The sequence below is a fragment of the Narcine bancroftii genome, chromosome 2, assembly GCF_036971445.1.
Source record: "Narcine bancroftii isolate sNarBan1 chromosome 2, sNarBan1.hap1, whole genome shotgun sequence".
NCBI lineage: Eukaryota > Metazoa > Chordata > Chondrichthyes > Torpediniformes > Narcinidae > Narcine > Narcine bancroftii.
In genome coordinates, this window is record NC_091470.1 from 30,486,544 (window position 1) to 30,509,833 (window position 23,290).

General features: G+C 42.8%; 1 long non-coding RNA gene across 2 annotated transcripts in view; it reads left to right on the top strand.

The window, feature by feature from the left end:
* Positions 1 to 23,290, top strand: part of LOC138753311 (uncharacterized) — a 50,344-nt gene that overhangs the window by 4,552 nt on the left and 22,502 nt on the right. Inside the window, exons 2-4 of one of the 2 annotated variants that reach the window (XR_011351098.1) lie at positions 5,388 to 5,446; positions 6,760 to 6,816; positions 9,019 to 9,195. This is a non-coding gene — a long non-coding RNA (uncharacterized lncRNA). Of the gene's footprint in view, positions 1 to 5,387; positions 5,447 to 6,759; positions 6,817 to 9,018; positions 12,520 to 23,290 lie in introns of those variants that run through there. The other variant, XR_011351097.1, reaches the window with a different exon arrangement.

Below are 23,290 nucleotides of genomic sequence, written 5' to 3' on the forward strand. Positions count from 1 at the left end.
TCGATACCCTATGTAATTAATGCTATCAAATCTCCCCATATTCTCTGACACTACAAGGAACCTATTCAGCCTTTCCCTATAACTCAGCTCCTCAAGTCCTGGCAACAAGCTTGTAAATTTTTTCTGCTCTCTTTCAAGCTTATCGATATCCTTCTTGTAAGTGGGTGACCAAAACTGCACACAAAATTTAATGTCTTCTTCAAATTACAATTAGCTGATCAGAATTTAGGACTAGCATGTTCTAGTGAGGTAGAAAGACAAAGATATCGAGGTACAACATCCTTAGATAGGGAGACATGGACATGCCATCCTAAAGTAAAAGGAAGCATATTTGTAACCTTGTAAGTTTTGTAACCTGAAATCATCTGGGTTCTCAAGGAATATAAATAAAGCAGAAAAAGATTAAGGAAATTCCCATGGCAGTTTATACATGCATTAAAAACTAAAGAGTAGATAGGCAATGGTTAGTATCGCTCAAGGCCAAAAGAGGCAGAAGAAATGAGCAAGGTACTAAATGAGTACTTTGCATCAAAATTCATCAAGGGGAAGGACATGGAGATCAGCATTGGGAATGCTAGAATTTTGGGGCATATTGATAGCAAGAAGGAGGAGATATAGGATCTATTGAACAGTGGTAAGGTGAATAAATCCCCAGGGCATTTGTGATCGACCTCGGGTTATTAAGAGAGGCAAGAGGAAATATTTTTCGAGCCTTGACAGAGATCTTTCTTTTTAGCTTCTCTAGACATAGGCAATGCTTCAGAGCGCAGGAAATTAGTCAATGTTTCCCCCCCCCCCACCCCTTGCTTAAGAAGTGAAATAGGAACAATTGACAAATTTTAGGCCACTGAACTTCAGTGATAGAAACACTCTTGGAGAGTATTCTAAAGGATTGGATTTATTTGTATTTCAAAAAGCATGGGCTAATTAGAGATGTCAGCACGGCTTTGTGTGGGGCACTTTATGTCTTACAAACTTGATTAAGTGTTTTGTGAAGATGATGAATGTCTACATGGAATACAGTAAAGCATTTGACAAGGTTCTTCATGAATCGCTGATACAGAAGATTAAGACATAATGGATCCATGCTGACTTGTAAGATTGGATTTAATTTTTTCTTGGTCAATGGAAGACAGAAGTTTGTAGTGGAGGGATCTTTCTCTGACCGGAGGTCTGTGACCAATGGTGTTTTTCGGGGATCAGTGCTGGGACATCATTTGTTGTTGACAAAAATAAAATGATTTGGATGAAAATGTATATGGGCTGGTCAGCAAGTTTGGAGATGATTCAAAATTGATGGAATTTTAGATAATGAAGAGGCCTATCAAAGGATGCAGAGGATATAGATACATTGGAGATATCAGTGGAGAAATAACAGGTGGGGCTTAATGTGGAGAAGAATAAGGTGTGGGTCAAATGTAGGGGGTAAGTGTACAGTTAATGACACAATCCTAAGGAGATTTGAAATTCAGATGGACATTCACCCTGTCAGAGACAGACAAGTAGATAGGGTCGTAAAGAAGGTGTATAGCAGTGGTTCGCAACCTTTTTTTCCCCACTCACATACAACTTTAAGTAATCCCTATGTCATCGGTGCTCTGTGATTAGTAAGGGATTGCTTAAGGCGGTCTGTGAGTGGGAAGGAAAGGTTGAGAATCATTGGTCTAGACCCAACTGTTACTGAAATATTTTGCCTATTTCCTTTGGAGTTATGAAACCGTGCACATAACAAGTCAATTAGGTACGATTAAAACAGCAGTTTTCAAATGTTTTCTTTCCACCCACATACCACCTTAAGCAATCCACAGAGCACCTATGGCATAGGGAATACAACGAGGTATGTGAGTGGAAATAAAATGTTTGAGAATCACTGGCATATGGGCTTCAATCAGAATCTTGAGTCATAAATATTTAGGAGTTACGTTAGAGCTGCACAAAACTTTAACAAGGCCATATTTGTTTGTGCAGGTCTGGGGGCTGCATTATTAGAAGGATGTGGAGGAGATGCCTCAATTAAAGTGTATTAGCTATAAGAAGAGACTGGCCAAACTTGAATTGTTTTCTCTGGAGCATCAGAGACTGAGATTACACTTGATAGAACTTTCTTATGAGAGCCATTGATAGGGTAGAAAGTCGGAGTCATTCTCCCAGGGTGGAAAGTTGGTATAGGTTTAAAGTGCGAGGGGAAAGTTTAAAGGGGCAATTTTATTTTTTTTTATTCAGAGAATGGTAGGTGCCTCTCACACACTGCTGGGGGCTGAGGGGAGGCACTGTTGGATGCAAATATGAAAATGCTCGCTTAAAGGCACTTAGACACATAAACACGCAGGGAATGGAGGGATATGAATCATGTGCAGGCAGAAGCGTTTTAGTTTTATTTGGTATCATAGTTGATGCAACATTGTGGGCTGAGGACCTGTTCCTGTGCTGTACTCTTAAAATAATTGTCACTGTGCACAAATACTACAGTTTTGGAGAAGGTCTAATGGAAGATCCAACATGTTAACTCCTTTTCTCTGTCCACAGCTGATACTTGACCAGTTAGGTCGCTTATCAATCTTCTTTTCTTCCCACTCACATACCACCTTAAGTAATCCCTTTCTAACTGCACAGCACCTATGACATAAGGTGGAATGTGAGTGGAAAAATGAAGGCTGGGAGGCACAGTATTAGGTATTGGCAGCATTTTCTATTTTTTTAAATTCATGCTTCACAGAATAATGGGTTCTTTTGTGCAGAATATTTTCAATCTCCTCCACACATCAAGCAAAGGCACATAGATTAAAGTCCAGGCCAGCAGGCATTATCCTTTACAATATGGAAAGTAATGGATCACTTTGCTGACATTTGAAAGAATAGAAACGGCAATTTAATTATCATTTCTGTAAATTCTAATAAGCTTTACTTTTCTCTTTCTCTCTGAGGATTATTTTTAATCTTACAAAGGTCACATATTATCTTTTTAATAATTTCCTCTGGGGTGTTAATAGATGATTTGACTAGTTTGGTTATATCGTAAATCTTAAGTAATACTTTTAATTTCCAATTATATGCCACCACTGTTCCCTTAGTTTGTGCTTGCATGGTTTGACAGGAAGTAGGAACTATTTGCTATATTTTCCCTCTTGTGCATCTTCATATGGAACTTGGCAGGATAGATGTGGGGAATGATAGAACAAAGGATCCTTTGGTTACTGAGTCCAGGTCCATAGATCACAATCACAAAATAGCTGCTTACCATAGACACAAGAACAAATTTCTTCACCCTGACTGTGGTGAATCTTTGAAATTATCTATGCAAGAGGGCTGTGGATTTGGAGACAGAAGTCCTGAAGCATTTTCAAGATTGATATAGGGAATCTTGGGATCTGGCAAGAGGTTGCTGAAGTCAGAGGTTAGATCAGCCATGGACTAATTGAACAATGGAGCTGTTTTATATTTAGAACATCCACAGCCCTCTTGCATAGATATTTAGAACATTTCTTTTGTCTTTGATAATTTTTTTTTACCAGGAACTGTGTGGCAGATCTAAATTACTATATTTTGTTAACATTTGCCTCCTGTTTGTTAAAAGAATCATTTGCGTTTATGGGTAATTTTCATGTCATTCCAATGAAGTACTTTTTTGAGGTTAGGACACCATTTCTCTTCCTTGAATGAGAACCAGAGCATCTTTCTCATCTAACTTCTGGTGAAGAGTGAGCCTTTTTTGAAGTCCCGTTGATACGATTTCAGCTCTGGCAGTGTAGGAGTTCTTCAGTGGATTAAACGGTTCTCCAAACTTGGATCTTGAATCCACAATCAACTTTTCAGGCCATTAATGAAATAATTTTCATTGATTGACAAGTTGCTGACAACGTGACCAAACGGATATTGGAAAAATGTACTCCACACATCAGAAAAACAGTGCAATTGTAAGGAACGTTATATCAATACTCAAAATAATATTGAATAAGCACTAAAAAACATGCAAAATAAAAACAAAACACACAGGGAAATAGGATCATAGCATATAATAGAGGTTTGAGTTTACAATGCATTTTTAATAACCTCATATGTCATCATTACCAATGATAAATTTTCAAAGTGAAGTGAGTGTAATCATTTAGCACAATTTTTACTCAGATAATAGTCACAGAAATATCAATGAAATAGCACAGCAAGATGCTTTTTTTTTTTCCATTTCTAGTCTATGTGCAATAAACATATTCACCTGAGACAAGAGATGATGTCTCATCATTACAGTCGTTCACCAAATGACTGAAGTGTCTTCTGAGATTATGTGCTCTGGTCAAGAAGAATGGTTTCAGCCATGACCTCCAGATTTACAGATGAGTGACATCCAGATGATTTGATAGCTTAAATTATAGAGTGGAGTGCAGACATAAAGGCACAAAACAACTCCCTCTACACTGAAATGGCATTGACTCATGACGTACAAGCCATCATACAAAGGTCGCGCACCGTCCTCCCTTTCTCCGTTGTCACTAGATCTAAATCCTGACACACTGCTCAACATCACTTCCATGAGAAAAAAAAAACTGACCTTGACAGCATTGCTCAAATGTGTAAGTCGAGGTGAATCTTAAATAAATTTTATTCCTTCCCCAATATGGAGAAGTCAACTATGTTGCAAGAATTTTTATTCCTTGTGCAAAACTAGATAAGGTGAGAGTTTAAATGTAAATGTTAAATTTAGACATACAGCACGGTAACAGGCCCTTTTGACCCAAGAGTCTGTGAGGCCTGATTTCACCAAAATGACACACACCCCTGGCACATTTTGACTGATATAAGAAAACCAGAGCACCCAGAGGAAACCCCAGCAGACAGAGGAAGAACATATGAGCTCCTACTGACAGCACCAGATTTAAAACTCGGTCACTGGCACTGTAACAGCATTGTGCTAACCGCTATTCTAACAGCGCTGCTCATATGTATTGTCTTATACATAAATACAGTGTTCAGATGCACTAAAATTAATTCTTGCAGCAGTCACATGAGATACACCAATTATAATATACAAATTAAATTACAGCAATATGTGAAGACAGAAAATGATGGAATAAATATGAAGGGATAAATAAATATTCACATTTGCAATCAGTGCAGAAAAAGAGTGCGGATAGGTCAGGTCTTTGAGTTGTTTAGGGTTTGAGTAGCATGGGGAGGATCAAGAATCTGATGGCGGTTGGAAAAAAAACTGTTCTTGAACCTCGAGATACTGGACATCAGGCTCTGTACCTTTTGACAAAAGGGGGCAGTGAAAAGAGACTGTGATCCTTTATGATATTGGCTGTGTGCTTGAGGCAATAGCTCTTTTCATAAGCTGCGTTATTGCCGTATACGTGACCTGTCTCTAAAAGCCGCCTTGCTTGTTCACACAGAACCGAAAAAAATGCTGGCTCCATGAGTCCAATACACTCCTCCACTGGATTGAAGTTGGGTAAGTTTAGATGCTTTCACACAAAGGGTGGATAAAACTCGGCTTTCAAGCGCTGTGTAAAAGAGGCTACTGTCTCCCGTGTCTCCAAAGGACAGGAGGTCAGTGCCTGTGATGGACTTGGCTACATTTGACATTTTTTGCAGCCTCCTTTCTACCCTAGGCACTTGTGTTTCTAAACTGAGGAACGATGCAACCGGTCAGTATATTTTCCAGCAAATACCTGCAGAAGTTCAATAGATTATTCAATGACATGCCAAATCTCCTCAGACTTAGAAAGAAGTTGTTTTGATATGCTAGGCCCAGAAGCAATCCTTTGATACGTGGACACTCCGGAACTGAATGAACCCTCTCCACCACCATCCCATCAATGATCACAGTGTGTGTTCCCTTGGCCTTCCTAATTTCTAAAAGTTAAGACACCCCAACATATTTTGTACAACTGGACAATTTAAGGAGGATTTCCAATGGTGTACTCCCAGTGTACACTAGGATATTGCCCCATCCACTCCTCCTCAAGCTACCCTACCTGCCCTCCACTCCCTGGTACTTATAGTTTTCCATCTATAGGCACATCCATCTACCAATGAGTTCCATATTTTATGAATGAACATGCCAAAATGAAAAATTTCCCTATTGCTTAAATTATTTGGGTGACTTCACAAAGCAATCTGAGGAGAGAGTTTGATGTCATCAGCTAACCTACAATTTTAATCCAAATGTATTTTCACTCATTCTTGAGTGAAACCAAAATTTCCAGACTTCAGTGTTGTGATGTATACAAAGATAGCTGATGCAAACAATCTGGGCTCCAAGGTTGCTTCACACAGACAACAGAGGGATGGGAATGATGTGGTTCTTGGTGGTTTTCCAGTGGCTCTTGATTGTCAATAGTCTTTTTAGTAATGGTGTCAAAGATTATGAGGAGAAGAGGGGAGAATGCAATTGAGAGGGGAAAAAAATCGACCATGATTTGAATGGCAGAGCAAACTCGACAGGCTAAATAGCTACATTCTGTTCCTACATTTTATGGTCTTCTGGAATGGAATCTGCCATCATTATCTAGACTGGCCTATATATGATCCCAGTCCAACAAAGGTGCTTGATTATCAAATGCCTCCTCAGTTCAGGGTAATTATAGATGGATAATGAAGGTCGGTCAGTAATACACACATCCACTAAAAGGGATTAAATAAAAACAAAATATAATAATTAAAATGCAAATAGGAAAATGTTGTTTAGATTTTCTGTTTAGCTCTTTGCCTTGGAGATGAATTGAAATGAATTATATTTTGAACTCCTTTTAACTCAATCAGAATGAACCGAATGAAGAGTCATTAGAATCTGGAGATATAAATATTGGATTGCTGTATGTAAGTATAAAGACATACCTCACTTTAATTTTTAATACCATTTTTGTAAATAGATAATTTGAATAACTTGGAAGCATGGAATTTAAGTTAAGAAGGTTTCAATCCAATTGATCCCATTAGCAATAAATTAAGTCAAAGATTTTTGACAATTTTGTTATCCAGCCTCGTTAAAAGATGGCAATTGAATGAGAGAAATTGACTTGAGAGGGCAGCTTTAATTGACAATACGAAAGACCTTGGATTTCATATCCAAGAGGAAAGGATGTGGTCAGTAAATCAAGATTTCCTTCAGTTTCAATCTGGCGATTCAGTACTAGTTAAGCTAAATGCTAAGAGCATGTCTAATAGTCAATGTGCTGGCATTCCATTCACTTGAAGCCATGGCTTTGAACCAATGTTGGATGCAGGGTGGATTTTGAAGGATTAGCCTCAGCGTCACCTTGTGAGTTGAAAGCTCATCCTTCAGAATTTCTCCCATTCACGGAGCTCTACTCTGCCTCAGTTCCAGGCCAGTTCCAGGCCAGCCATAATTTAGGGTGTCAATTTGATTACCACTCATTACCCTTGATTATCCACCTCGGGATTTTCTTAGGCAGCACACATAGCAGGCAAAATGGAAACTGTTACTGCCTCTGTTTTCTGATAAGCCAACTCTCTCTCTCTCAGGCAAGAGTAAGTGAGTAAAAACGGAACCTCAAAGACATTGCCATTAATCAATGACCTAACCTGACAATTATTGAGGAGCATGAGAAGGATTTCATTACAGAAAGATCATGAATGTCTAATTCACTTTATTATCGCGAATGATTCAAATAAATATTGGCTGTCAGTTTTCCTTTCACATTACTTTGATTTGTTTTCTTTCCTTCAAAATGGAGCCAATATGTCTCTGAAATGGGGAAAATAAATTTCCAAGAAAATAGTTAAATGTTTATTCATTGAGTTAAGGACACAGACTGGTCGATGGCCCATCACATCCATGCTGAGTTTTTAGTCCATCGACGCTAATCATATTTGTCCACATTAGGTCCATAGACTTCTATGCTTTGCCTATCTAAGTGCCTGTCTGAATGTCTCTTAAAAGCAGTGATGATATCTAACTGTACCTTCTCTTCTGGCAGCAAGTTCCAGATACCAATCACTCTCTGTATATAAAAAACTCCTCAACTCCGCTTTAAAAACTCCTTCCTTTCACCTTCAGCATATGCCCTCTTGATGTTGATATCCCTACCATGACTATTTTCCCTCTACCACTTTTTTTTGTACCAGAATACTCCACCCATGACCCATTCCCAACCACCCCCACCAACTTTCACTGGAGTCCGTGTAAAACCGAGGCTCCTGCCCTGATAGTGTTCGCATCGATGTAATATGGGACCCCAGCATTGGAATAAGTGGCTGTTATACTCGGAATATTTACATTTCAATTTATATTGATTAGATTTATATATATATATTTAATGTTTTTTTAATATTCTTTCTTTTTTCTTTTTTTATGCCTCTCCTTAGGCTGAAGGGGGGGTCTTTTTATTTCTTTTTTATTTCTTTTTTTATATATATTTTAAAAATGTTCATGCTTAATTGCTGTATATGTCAATATATTATTTGTTTTTTGAACGAATAAATAAAGTTTTAAAAAAAAGGAAAATAAACAGATCTGGAACTTCCTCCTTGAACATAATAAAATGCCAGAAAAAAAGTATCTCTTGTGGATGGGGCAAAGCATTCATCCAACATCACAAAGTAAAACCCTGCCTTCTCTCTCTCCTGAGCACAATCATTTTGAGGAGTAACCCTTTGAATTCATGTTTGAAAATGGAACCATGGTTATCTCCTTAAATCAATGTGATGCACTTAGATATTCTCTCAAAGCGGCTAATTATTATCAAAGACATTGAGTGGGAGCCTCTGACTTAAAAGAAACATAATTAAGACCACCCATTTCAATTAAGAATTTGAATATCCATCTGAAAATTAATTCTTTCCTGACCACCTAAATCAAATTCCCAACTCTTACAAATAAGTTAATGCAATATTTAACCTGTTCAAAATTTTAAACTGAAAAATATTTAGATATATCTCATTTATTGCTAATGTACTATAGATATTAGTTTTTGCACAATGGGTCAAGTGGCATTGCAATACAATCAAGGCAAAATCTGTAAGATAGATTCAAGCAATGTTTTCATTTTTTTTCCCCAGGGGATACAACCACCAATGTGCATTTTATTTGATCTTTAGCTCACCACAAAATTGAAATCAAGCAGCCTGAAGAATAAACTGCATCAGTCACCAAAAAAAAGCACGTTAAGATTTTCTACAAAAAAGGATGAAATGCAAAAGAACTCCCCAGAGGAATGGACCTTTAGGCTTGAAAATGTGTGTACTACATTAAATAAGTGTATTTAAGAGCAAAATGAATAATGCACTTAATTTCATCAACCTCTTATAATTTGATAAACTCCCCATCACTTAAGTCATCCTATTCAGGCAGCATCCTAGCAAATCTCCTTTGTTTTCTCTCTTCAACAATCACATTCATCCTACAGTTTGGCGACCAGATCAGCACACAATATTCCAAGTGGAATCTAATCAGTATGTTACAGAGTTAAAATTTTATAGTCTCTGCCTCGAACTATGAAGGGCTCTTCATCACTGAATCTACTTCTGGAGATCTTTGGATTTGAACCCCATTGTTCCTTCGTTCATCAGCATTCTATATAAGGTTTATATCCTACCTATATGACTTCTTAAAGAGCATCAACTTGCACTTGTTAGAATTAAATTCCATCTACCATCTACTATCTATCTATCAGCCCATTTTTTATAAGTAGTCCAAATCCTTCTGCAGTCCCCCAAAACCCCCTTCACTATCCAAATTCCTATTTCCTTTTAATCATACCAAAACGACATTGTGGGCCACTGTAAAACTTTACTTGAATGTTAGATAAGGATTGAATTCTGCAACCGTGAGGTTGACTGAACAGTGTCAGTGAGGTTCTCTGTGTGCTGTGCTCTGATCTGTGACAATTCTCAAAAACAAGTCCTGAAGTGGATACACCGCAATAAAAATAGCTCTCCTCAAAATATAACAGCATTGCTACTAAAAGAATGGGAACGGCAATGACGGGAGAGGACGTAGGAGAGTACACCAGAGGCATAGAGAGACCTCAACATGAAACTCTTTAATTTCATGTAATAAAACAAAAATATAAAATTACACAAAATTACTTTAGTCTGCCAGCAGACAAAGATTCACCATTACCATTGCCTGGTGCCCCTTACAGTCAGAGAAAGAGAAACAAAAGAAAGTAATTGAATGTCTGGGATGGTGGAGCAGTGCTGACAAATGGTACATTCTTTGTGAAAGAAGATCAGGCAGATTTACATGGAGATTTCAAAAAAATCTCTATGATTTCTTGGTTCTTGGTTCTTGATCCTCCACAATATACCATATGGAATTTAAACTGGAGGTAAGTTCTGTCTCAAATATGTGCACTCCATTGCAGGAAAATCCCCGTGCCTGCCAAACATGCTTCTGTGGGATGAACGCCAAGTCAATGAAGTTTCCTCCCTTTGAACTTGGAGTTTCAGTGACCCCCCCCCCCCCCCTTCTTGCAGCTGCGAGCTCCAAATTCTGAGATGTGACAGCGATCAGCAGCCGCCTGGAATGATCCCGAGTCGAGCTGAATGTAACCTTAATCTCAAAGGCAAAATGCTGAAGGTGCAAGCATGAGGCTATATTTGAGATCACAAGAGATCACAGATGTCGGTGGCGACAGAGAATTTTGCTTGAATGTTGGCTCTTTAAATAGCACAGTTTCAGGGGAAATGGGATTAGTAACGAGACCAGTTGTTTGGCAAATAAATGAGAACTGACATGATTCAAACCAGTGAAGCCAAAATAATACCACAGATGATTTTTGCCTGTTGCATAACTCTTGACATTTTAGTTTTTGAGGGAGTTTTACACTCGTGGAGAAAAAGTCCCACCAGAAAGTCAGATTTCCCAATGTGCATTGGGACACCCAGAAATGGGCACAATTATATTCTGCTCCAGGCCAGACAATTTTCAATTGAATTGAAATATTCAATTTCAATCTTTTATGACCTGTGAGAAAGCTTTTCTAGGCCAGGAGGTCTTGGAGTTACCATCGAAGAGTTTTGTGAGACCAGATTAGAAATAGTTGAGTGCAATTTCAGTCTCAATGGTAGGATTAACTTGTTCTGCTGGCACTATGATATTTTGTAGATTCATACAGAGTCATACTGTCAATACAGCATTAAAGAAGGCCATTCAGTCTACTAGGTCCATGCTAGCTGTCAAGCACTGAATTACACAAAGCCAAACCAAGTCAAGTCAAATTTATTGTCATCTGATTGCACAAGTACAACTCGATGAAGCAACATTCTCCTGTCCTCAGTACAAAACATGCAGACACACAACTAGACGCAACACACATACAGGCAAATAATATATATACAGGATAAGTTTTACATCTATAAAAATAAGTAAATAAATAGATGATGTTTTGAACAAACAAGTGTCTTGGATGGTTAGTGTGAGCAGTTCTTTTGGTCATTCAACATTCTCTCTGCCCCTGGGAAGAAGTTGTTCCTCAGCCTGGTGGTGCTGGCTCTGATAGCCCTGTATCTCTTTCCTGAAAGGAGCAGCTGAAAGATGCTGTGTGCAGGGTGAAAAGGGTTCTCAATGATTTTGCCTGCCCTCTTCAGGCAATGATCCCTGTTGATCATGTCGGGGGTGACGGGGGACAGAGATCCCAGTGTTCCATTTCTCTACAACAACCATACCACACTGATACAGCTGCCCAGGACCCTTTCAATAGAGCTCCTATAGAGCGTACAAGCATACAACAACCCCATTTTTATTCTCTTCGCATTCGCATCAACTTCTCCCAAGTCCTATCACTCAGCCTCATGCCCAGGGAATTTACAGTGGTCAATTAACATATCAACCCAGACATTTTGAGATCTGTAAGGAAACCAGAGTACTCGAAGGAATCCCATATGGGCATCAGATGAGCATACAAACTTGACACAGATATGATTGGAGGTCAGGATAGAATGCGAGCAGGTGAAATTTGAGGCGGCAGCTCTGATAGGTCTGTCACCTTGCTGCCACAGGTTTCCTGGATTAGAAAAGGTTGGAAAATCTGGATTGTGCTCATTGGATTATGGATAAATAAGGACTGATCTCATTGAAACAATGAAGAACACACAGGATGGACAGCACTGATACCGAGAGACTATTTTGTCTTGAATTAGGGAATGTTTCCTCCCAATGAAAGTTTAATCATTTAAGGTGAGGAAATGCTTCTCTTATTCAAAGGGTTAGAATAAAGCACTCCTACCCCTCCACAATTAGACTCCTCAACAGCAAACTCAATCAGGGACGTATTTAAAGAATCTTACATTGCATTTTAATTTTTCTTTCTCTCTGTATTGCACGGTCAGTTTGTTTACATTTATTTATTTGTGTACGTTGAGTCAGTTTTGTTTTTTGCACTGCCAATAAGTGTCTGCCTCGCCCACAGGAAAAAGGATCTCTGGTTTGTATGTGATGTCATGTATGTACACTGACAATAAATCTGAAATCTGATGTTTTCAAATCAATGCAAGCAGTTAATTGTAAGATGAATGGGTTTTCTGCCTTCTCCAAGCAGAGGATCACTTTCTTTCTCTCACCCTCAAACACTAAGGTATCCAGAGTCATGTGGGTGAAATCAGAGAAAATAGTTTCGTCAACAACAAGCAGCAAACATCCGAACCTTTGGAACTACTTCCACCGTTATTTATCAGTGTGTGCTGGCTTCATCCGTTGCGAGATGCTCAGATAATGGGACCATGTGTAAATGGACTAACATGATTTAGAGGTGCAACCACAAATGTTTATACAAGCAGAAGAGAGGTTTGAAAGATGATGTCTTCAGCAATGTCTTGACAATTCCTCTGCATATTTTGCAATCTGATCTCATGGTCTTGGTCAGGTTTGTTTTATTTTCCCAATGTCTGCCAGGAGTAGCCCTCTCCGCATCCACTAGTGCAGCAGTTCATGTAAATAAAGGAGAGTGGGAACATGCTTCACCAATGATGACTGACCAGCAGGTATTTGTCCATGTTAAAGAAAATAGTTAACGGAAAAATAAATGTTTGTCAAATGCAACTGAAGCTGCGACAATGGTTATTGTATAAATACCAACCAAAGCCTTCATTCACTGCCCATGCTTATTGTATGAGTCTTGCAAGTGGAAGACTTGATGCATGGGCGTAGTAAGCCAACCAGGCTTTCAACCAGCATTAATACGTTGAATAGACCAGAATACTTTTAATAGAGTACACTCTTTTTTTACACACCTGAATGTGAGATTGAATGATTGAGATAGAGATAACCCCTCATTGATTTTTTAAAAAATTGATACTCATTTATCATATATGTTGAACATTGAGTGGGTGGGGAGGGGGGTGAAGGAGGGGGGGGAAAGGTGGGGAGAAAAGGGGAGAAAATGACACTGTGTATATTCAAGAGGGAAATGTTTGTGTGTATTTTGGTCAATATGGTTCATAGTGTGAAAAATAAAAAAAATTTTAAAAAAAGTCTGCCTGGACTTACAAGAACTAGGGAGTCTCAGAAATAAGATTCAAGATTCCTTTATTATCATGTAAAAATGCAGAAAATGTACATTCTTTTTCCTGCCATAAGGCAGATGAAGAGTCTACATTGGTATTGACCGGGCTGCTTGCCCTAAGAGAAAGACATGTAAAAGAGAGTCCTTTCACGGATTGTCCATGGATTTTCCTCCAGCAGTTCATGGATTGTCCATGGATTTGCCTCCAGCAGTTCACGGATTGTCCATGGATTTTCCTCCAGCAGTTCACGGATTGTCCATGGATTTGCCTCCAGCAGTTCACGTATTGTCCATGGATTTTCCTCCAGCAGTTCATGGATTGTCCATGGATTTTCCTCCAGCAGTTCACGGATTGTCCATGGATTTGCCTCCAGCAGTTCATGGATTGTCCATGGATTTGCCTCCAGCAGTTCAAGGATTGTCCATGGATTTTCCTCCAGCAGTTCACGGATTGTCCATGGATTTGCCTCCAGCAGTACACGGATTGTCCATGGATTTTCCTCCAGCAGTTCATGGATTGTCCATGGATTTTCCTCCAGCAGTTCATGGATTGTCCATGGATTTGCCTCCAGCAGTTCATGGATTGTCCATGGATTTGCCTCCAGCAGTTCACGGATTGTCCATGGATTTGCCTCCAGCAGTTCACGGATTGTCCATGGATTTGCCTCCAGCAGTTCACGGATTGCCCATGGATTTGCCTCCAGCAGTTCACGGATTGTCCATGGATTTGCCTCCAGCAATTCACGGATTGCCCATGGATTTTCCTCCAGCAGTTCACGGATTGTCCATGGATTTGCCTCCAGCAGTTCACGTATTGTCCATGGATTTTCCTCCAGCAGTTCATGGATTGTCCATGGATTTTCCTCCAGCAGTTCACGGATTGTCCATGGATTTGCCTCCAGCAGTTCACAGATTGTCTATGGATTTTCCTCCAGCAGTTCATGGATTGTCCATGGATTTTCCTCCAGCAGTTCATGGATTGTCCATGGATTTGCCTCCAGCAGTTCACGGATTGTCCATGGATCTTCCTCCAGCAGTTCATGGATTGTCCATGGATTTGCCTCCAGCAGTTCATGGATTGTCCATGGATTTTCCTCCAGCAGTTCACGGATTGTCCATGGATCTTCCTCCAGCAGTTCATGGATTGTCCATGGATTTGCCTCCAGCAGTTCATGGATTGTCCATGGATTTTCCTCCAGCAGTTCATGGATTGTCCATGGATTTGCCTCCAGCAGTTCACCGATTGTCCATGGATTTTCCTCCAGCAGTTCACGGATTGCCCATGGATTTTCCTCCAGCAGTTCACGGATTGTCCATGGATTTGCCTCCAGCAGTTCACGGATTGTCCATGGATTTGCCTCCAGCAGTTCACGGATTGCCCATGGATTTTCCTCCAGCAGTTCACGGATTGTCCATGGATTAGCCTCGAGCAGTTCACGTATTGTCCATGGATTTTCCTCCAGCAGTTCACGGATTTTCCATGGATTTTCCTCCAGCAGTTCATGGATTGTCCATGGATTTTCCTCCAGCAGGTCATGGATTGTCCATGGATTTGCCTCCAGCAGTTCACGGATTGTCCATGGATCTTCCTCCAGCAGTTCATGGATTGTCCATGGATTTGCCTCCAGCAGTTCATGGATTGTAAATGGATTTTCCTCCAGCAGTTCACGGATTGTCCATGGATCTTCCTCCAGCAGTTCATGGATTGTCCATGGATTTGCCTCCAGCAGTTCATGGATTGTCCATGGATTTTCCTCCAGCAGTTCATGGATTGTCCATGGATTTGCCTCCAGCAGTTCACGGATTGTCCATGGATTTGCCTCCAGCAGTTCACGGATTGCCCATGGATTTTCCTCCAGCAGTTCACGGATTGTCCATGGATTTGCCTCCAGCAGTTCACGGATTGTCCATGGATTTGCCTCCAGCAGTTCACGGATTGCCCATGGATTTTCCTCCAGCAGTTCACGGATTGTCCATGGATTTGCCTCCAGCAGTTCACGTATTGTCCATGGATTTTCCTCCAGCAGTTCATGGATTGTCCATGGATTTTCCTCCAGCAGTTCATGGATTGTCCATGGATTTGCCTCCAGCAGTTCATGGATTGTCCATGGATTTGCCTCCAGCAGTTCACGGATTGTCCATGGATTTGCCTCCAGCAGTTCACGGATTGCCCATGGATTTTCCTCCAGCAGTTCACGGATTGTCCATGGATTTGCCTCCAGCAGTTCACGGATTGTCCATGGATTTGCCTCCAGCAGTTCACGGATTGCCCATGGATTTTCCTCCAGCAGTTCACGGATTGTCCATGGATTTGCCTCCAGCAGTTCACGTATTGTCCATGGATTTTCCTCCAGCAGTTCATGGATTGTCCATGGATTTTCCTCCAGCAGTTCACGGATTGTCCATGGATTTGCCTCCAGCAGCTCACGGATTGTCCATGGATTTTCCTCCAGCAGTTCATGGATTGTCCATGGATTTTCCTCCAGCAGTTCACGGATTGTCCATGGATTTGCCTCCAGCAGTTCACGGATTGTCCATGGATTTGCCTCCAGCAGTTCACGGATTGTCCATGGATTTTCCTCCAGCAGTTCATGGATTATCCATGGATTTTCCTGCAGCAGTTCATGGATTGTCCATGGATTTGCCTCCAGCAGTTCATGGATTGTCCATGGATTTGCCTCCAGCAGTTCATGGATTGTCCATGGATTTGCCTCCAGCAGTTCATGGATTGTCCATGGATTTGCTTCCAGCAGTTCACGGATTGCCCATGGATTTTCCTCCAGCAGTTCACGGATTGTCCATGGATTTGCCTCCAGCAGTTCACGGATTGTCCATGGATTTGCCTCCAGCAGTTCACGGATTGCCCATGGATTTTCCTCCAGCAGTTCACGGATTGTCCATGGATTTGCCTCCAGCAGTTCACGTATTGTCTATGGATTTTCCTCCAGCAGTTCATGGATTGTCCATGGATTTTCCTCCAGCAGTTCACGGATTGTCCATTGATTTGCCTCCAGCAGTTCACGGATTGTCCATGGATTTTCCTCCAGCAGTTCATGGATTGTCCATGGATTTTCCTCCAGCAGTTCACGGATTGTCCATGGATTTGCCTCCAGCAGTTCACGTATTGTCCATGGATTTTCCTCCAGCAGTTCATGGATTGTCCATGGATTTTCCTCCAGCAGTTCACGGATTGTCCATGGATTTGCCTCCAGCAGTTCACAGATTGTCTATGGATTTTCCTCCAGCAGTTCATGGATTGTCCATGGATTTTCCTCCAGCAGTTCATGGATTGTCCATGGATTTGCCTCCAGCAGTTCACGGATTGTCCATGGATCTTCCTCCAGCAGTTCATGGATTGTCCATGGATTTGCCTCCAGCAGTTCATGGATTGTCCATGGATTTTCCTCCAGCAGTTCACGGATTGTCCATGGATCTTCCTCCAGCAGTTCATGGATTGTCCATGGATTTGCCTCCAGCAGTTCATGGATTGTCCATGGATTTTCCTCCAGCAGTTCATGGATTGTCCATGGATTTGCCTCCAGCAGTTCACCGATTGTCCATGGATTTTCCTCCAGCCGTTCACGGATTGCCCATGGATTTTCCTCCAGCAGTTCACGGATTGTCCATGGATTTGCCTCCAGCAGTTCACGGATTGTCCATGGATTTGCCTCCAGCAGTTCACGGATTGCCCATGGATTTTCCTCCAGCAGTTCACGGATTGTCCATGGATTTGCCTCGAGCAGTTCACGTATTGTCCATGGATTTTCCTCCAGCAGTTCACGGATTTTCCATGGATTTTCCTCCAGCAGTTCATGGATTGTCCATGGATTTTCCTCCAGCAGGTCATGGATTGTCCATGGATTTGCCTCCAGCAGTTCATGGATTGTCCATGGATTTGCCTCCAGCAGTTCATGGATTGTCCATGGATTTGCCTCCAGCAGTTCATGGATTGTCCATGGATTTGCTTCCAGCAGTTCACGGATTGCCCATGGATTTTCCTCCAGCAGTTCACGGATTGTCCATGGATTTGCCTCCAGCAGTTCACGGATTGTCCATGGATTTGCCTCCAGCAGTTCACGGATTGCCCATGGATTTTCCTCCAGCAGTTCACGGATTGTCCATGGATTTGCCTCCAGCAGTTCATGGATTGTCCATGGATTTTCCTCCAGCAGTTCATGGATTGTCCATGGATTTTCCTCCAGCAGTTCACGGATTGTCCATGGATTTGCCTCCAGCAGTTCACGGATTGTCCATGGATTTTCCTCCAGCAGTTCATGGATTGTCCATGGATTTGCCTCCAGCAGTTCACGGATTGCCCATGGATTTTCCTCCAGCAGTTCACGGATTGTCCATGGATTTGCCTCCAGCAGTTCACGGATTGTCCATGGATTTGCCTCCAGCAGTTCACGGATTGCCCATGGATTTTCCTCCAGCAGTTCACGGATTGTCCATGGATTTGCCTCCAGCAGTTCACGTATTGTCCATGGATTTTCCTCCAGCAGTTCATGGATTGTCCATGGATTTTCCTCCAGCAGTTCACGGATTGTCCATGGATTTGCCTCCAGCAGTTCACGGATTGTCCATGGATTTTCCTCCAGCAGTTCATGGATTGTCCATGGATTTTCCTCCAGCAGTTCACGGATTGTCCATGGATTTGCCTCCAGCAGTTCACGGATTGTCCATGGATTTGCCTCCAGCAGTTCACGGATTGTCCATGGATTTTCCTCCAGCAGTTCATGGATTATCCATGGATTTTCCTGCAGCAGTTCATGGATTGTCCATGGATTTGCCTCCAGAAGTTCATGGATTGTCCATGGATTTGCCTCCAGCAGTTCATGGATTGTCCATGGATTTGCCTCCAGCAGTTCATGGATTGTCCATGGATTTGCCTCCAGCAGTTCATGGATTGTCCATGGATTTTCCTCCAGCAGTTCATGGATTGTCCATGGATTTGCCTCCAGCAGTTCATGGATTGTCCATGGATTTGCCTCCAGCAGTTCATGGATTGTCCATGGATTTGCCTCCAGCAGTTCATGGATTGTCCATGGATTTGCTTCCAGCAGTTCACGGATTGCCCATGGATTTTCCTCCAGCAGTTCACGGATTGTCCATGGATTTGCCTCCAGCAGTTCACGGATTGTCCATGGATTTGCCTCCAGCAGTTCACGGATTGCCCATGGATTTTCCTCCAGCAGTTCACGGATTGTCCATGGATTTGCCTCCAGCAGTTCACGTATTGTCTATGGATTTTCCTCCAGCAGTTCATGGATTGTCCATGGATTTTCCTCCAGCAGTTCACGGATTGTCCATGGATTTGCCTCCAGCAGTTCACGGATTGTCCATGGATTTTCCTCCAGCAGTTCATGGATTGTCCATGGATTTTCCTCCAGCAGTTCATGGATTGTCCATGGATTTGCCTCCAGCAGTTCACGGATTGTCCATGGATTTGCCTCCAGCAGTTCACAGATTGTCTATGGATTTTCCTCCAGCAGTTCATGGATTGTCCATGGATTTTCCTCCAGCAGTTCATGGATTGTCCATGGATTTGCCTCCAGCAGTTCACGGATTGTCCATGGATCTTCCTCCAGCAGTTCATGGATTGTCCATGGATTTGCCTCCAGCAGTTCATGGATTGTCCATGGATTTTCCTCCAGCAGTTCACGGATTGTCCATGGATCTTCCTCCAGCAGTTCATGGATTGTCCATGGATTTGCCTCCAGCAGTTCATGGATTGTCCATGGATTTTCCTCCAGCAGTTCATGGATTGTCCATGGATTTGCCTCCAGCAGTTCACCGATTGTCCATGGATTTTCCTCCAGCAGTTCACGGATTGCCCATGGATTTTCCTCCAGCAGTTCACGGATTGTCCATGGATTTGCCTCCAGCAGTTCACGGATTGTCCATGGATTTGCCTCCAGCAGTTCACGGATTGCCCATGGATTTTCCTCCAGCAGTTCACGGATTGTCCATGGATTTGCCTCGAGCAGTTCACGTATTGTCCATGGATTTTCCTCCAGCAGTTCACGGATTTTCCATGGATTTTCCTCCAGCAGTTCATGGATTGTCCATGGATTTTCCTCCAGCAGGTCATGGATTGTCCATGGATTTTCCTCCAGCAGTTCATGGATTGTCCATGGATTTGCCTCCAGCAGTTCATGGATTGTCCATGGATTTGCCTCCAGCAGTTCATGGATTGTCCATGGATTTGCTTCCAGCAGTTCACGGATTGCCCATGGATTTTCCTCCAGCAGTTCACGGATTGTCCATGGATTTGCCTCCAGCAGTTCACGGATTGTCCATGGATTTGCCTCCAGCAGTTCACGGATTGCCCATGGATTTTCCTCCAGCAGTTCACGGATTGTCCATGGATTTGCCTCCAGCAGTTCACGTATTGTCTATGGATTTTCCTCCAGCAGTTCATGGATTGTCCATGGATTTTCCTCCAGCAGTTCACGGATTGTCCATGGATTTGCCTCCAGCAGTTCACGGATTGTCCATGGATTTTCCTCCAGCAGTTCATGGATTGTCCATGGATTTGCCTCCAGCAGTTCACGGATTGCCCATGGATTTTCCTCCAGCAGTTCACGGATTGTCCATGGATTTGCCTCCAGCAGTTCACGGATTGTCCATGGATTTGCCTCCAGCAGTTCACGGATTGCCCATGGATTTTCCTCCAGCAGTTCACGGATTGTCCATGGATTTGCCTCCAGCAGTTCACGTATTGTCCATGGATTTTCCTCCAGCAGTTCATGGATTGTCCATGGATTTTCCTCCAGCAGTTCACGGATTGTCCATGGATTTGCCTCCAGCAGTTCACGGATTGTCCATGGATTTTCCTCCAGCAGTTCATGGATTGTCCATGGATTTTCCTCCAGCAGTTCACGGATTGTCCATGGATTTGCCTCCAGCAGTTCACGGATTGTCCATGGATTTGCCTCCAGCAGTTCACGGATTGTCCATGGATTTTCCTCCAGCAGTTCATGGATTATCCATGGATTTTCCTGCAGCAGTTCATGGATTGTCCATGGATTTGCCTCCAGAAGTTCATGGATTGTCCATGGATTTGCCTCCAGCAGTTCATGGATTGTCCATGGATTTGCCTCCAGCAGTTCATGGATTGTCCATGGATTTGCCTCCAGCAGTTCATGGATTGTCCATGGATTTTCCTCCAGCAGTTCATGGATTGTCCATGGATTTGCCTCCAGCAGTTCATGGATTGTCCATGGATTTGCCTCCAGCAGTTCATGGATTGTCCATGGATTTGCCTCCAGCAGTTCATGGATTGTCCATGGATTTGCTTCCAGCAGTTCACGGATTGCCCATGGATTTTCCTCCAGCAGTTCACGGATTGTCCATGGATTTGCCTCCAGCAGTTCACGGATTGTCCATGGATTTGCCTCCAGCAGTTCACGGATTGCCCATGGATTTTCCTCCAGCAGTTCACGGATTGTCCATGGATTTGCCTCCAGCAGTTCACGTATTGTCTATGGATTTTCCTCCAGCAGTTCATGGATTGTCCATGGATTTTCCTCCAGCAGTTCACGGATTGTCCATGGATTTGCCTCCAGCAGTTCACGGATTGTCCATGGATTTTCCTCCAGCAGTTCATGGATTGTCCATGGATTTTCCTCCAGCAGTTCATGGATTGTCCATGGATTTGCCTCCAGCAGTTCACGGATTGTCCATGGATTTGCCTCCAGCAGTTCACGGATTGTCCATGGATTTTCCTCCAGCAGTTCATGGATTGTCCATGGATTTTCCTCCAGCAGTTCATGGATTGTCCATGGATTTGCCTCCAGAAGTTCATGGATTGTCCATGGATTTGCCTCCAGCAGTTCATGGATTGTCCATGGATTTGCCTCCAGCAGTTCATGGATTGTCCATGGATTTGCCTCTAGCAGTTCATGGATTGTCCATGGATTTGCCTCCAGCAGTTCATGGATTGTCCATGGATTTGCCTCCAGCAGTTCATGGATTGTCCATGGATTTGCCTCCAGCAGTTCATGGATTGTCCATGGATTTGCCTCCAGCAGTTCATGGATTGTCCATGGATTTGCCTCCAGCAGTTCATGGATTGTCCATGGATTTGCCTCCAGCAGTTCATGGATTGTCCATGGATTTGCCTCCAGCAGTTCATGGATTGTCCATGGATTTTCCTCCAGCAGTTCATGGATTGTCCATGGATTTTCCTCCAGCAGGTCATGGATTGTCCATGGATTTGCCTCCAGCAGTTCACGGATTGTCCATGGATCTTCCTCCAGCAGTTCATGGATTGTCCATGGATTTGCCTCCAGCAGTTCATGGATTGTAAATGGATTTTCCTCCAGCAGTTCACGGATTGTCCATGGATCTTCCTCCAGCAGTTCATGGATTGTCCATGGATTTGCCTCCAGCAGTTCATGGATTGTCCATGGATTTTCCTCCAGCAGTTCATGGATTGTCCATGGATTTGCCTCCAGCAGTTCACGGATTGTCCATGGATTTGCCTCCAGCAGTTCACGGATTGCCCATGGATTTTCCTCCAGCAGTTCACGGATTGTCCATGGATTTGCCTCCAGCAGTTCACGGATTGTCCATGGATTTGCCTCCAGCAGTTCACGGATTGCCCATGGATTTTCCTCCAGCAGTTCACGGATTGTCCATGGATTTGCCTCCAGCAGTTCACGTATTGTCCATGGATTTTCCTCCAGCAGTTCATGGATTGTCCATGGATTTTCCTCCAGCAGTTCATGGATTGTCCATGGATTTGCCTCCAGCAGTTCATGGATTGTCCATGGATTTGCCTCCAGCAGTTCACGGATTGTCCATGGATTTGCCTCCAGCAGTTCACGGATTGCCCATGGATTTTCCTCCAGCAGTTCACGGATTGTCCATGGATTTGCCTCCAGCAGTTCACGGATTGTCCATGGATTTGCCTCCAGCAGTTCACGGATTGCCCATGGATTTTCCTCCAGCAGTTCACGGATTGTCCATGGATTTGCCTCCAGCAGTTCACGTATTGTCCATGGATTTTCCTCCAGCAGTTCATGGATTGTCCATGGATTTTCCTCCAGCAGTTCACGGATTGTCCATGGATTTGCCTCCAGCAGCTCACGGATTGTCCATGGATTTTCCTCCAGCAGTTCATGGATTGTCCATGGATTTTCCTCCAGCAGTTCACGGATTGTCCATGGATTTGCCTCCAGCAGTTCACGGATTGTCCATGGATTTGCCTCCAGCAGTTCACGGATTGTCCATGGATTTTCCTCCAGCAGTTCATGGATTATCCATGGATTTTCCTGCAGCAGTTCATGGATTGTCCATGGATTTGCCTCCAGCAGTTCATGGATTGTCCATGGATTTGCCTCCAGCAGTTCATGGATTGTCCATGGATTTGCCTCCAGCAGTTCATGGATTGTCCATGGATTTGCTTCCAGCAGTTCACGGATTGCCCATGGATTTTCCTCCAGCAGTTCACGGATTGTCCATGGATTTGCCTCCAGCAGTTCACGGATTGTCCATGGATTTGCCTCCAGCAGTTCACGGATTGCCCATGGATTTTCCTCCAGCAGTTCACGGATTGTCCATGGATTTGCCTCCAGCAGTTCACGTATTGTCTATGGATTTTCCTCCAGCAGTTCATGGATTGTCCATGGATTTTCCTCCAGCAGTTCACGGATTGTCCATTGATTTGCCTCCAGCAGTTCACGGATTGTCCATGGATTTTCCTCCAGCAGTTCATGGATTGTCCATGGATTTTCCTCCAGCAGTTCACGGATTGTCCATGGATTTGCCTCCAGCAGTTCACGTATTGTCCATGGATTTTCCTCCAGCAGTTCATGGATTGT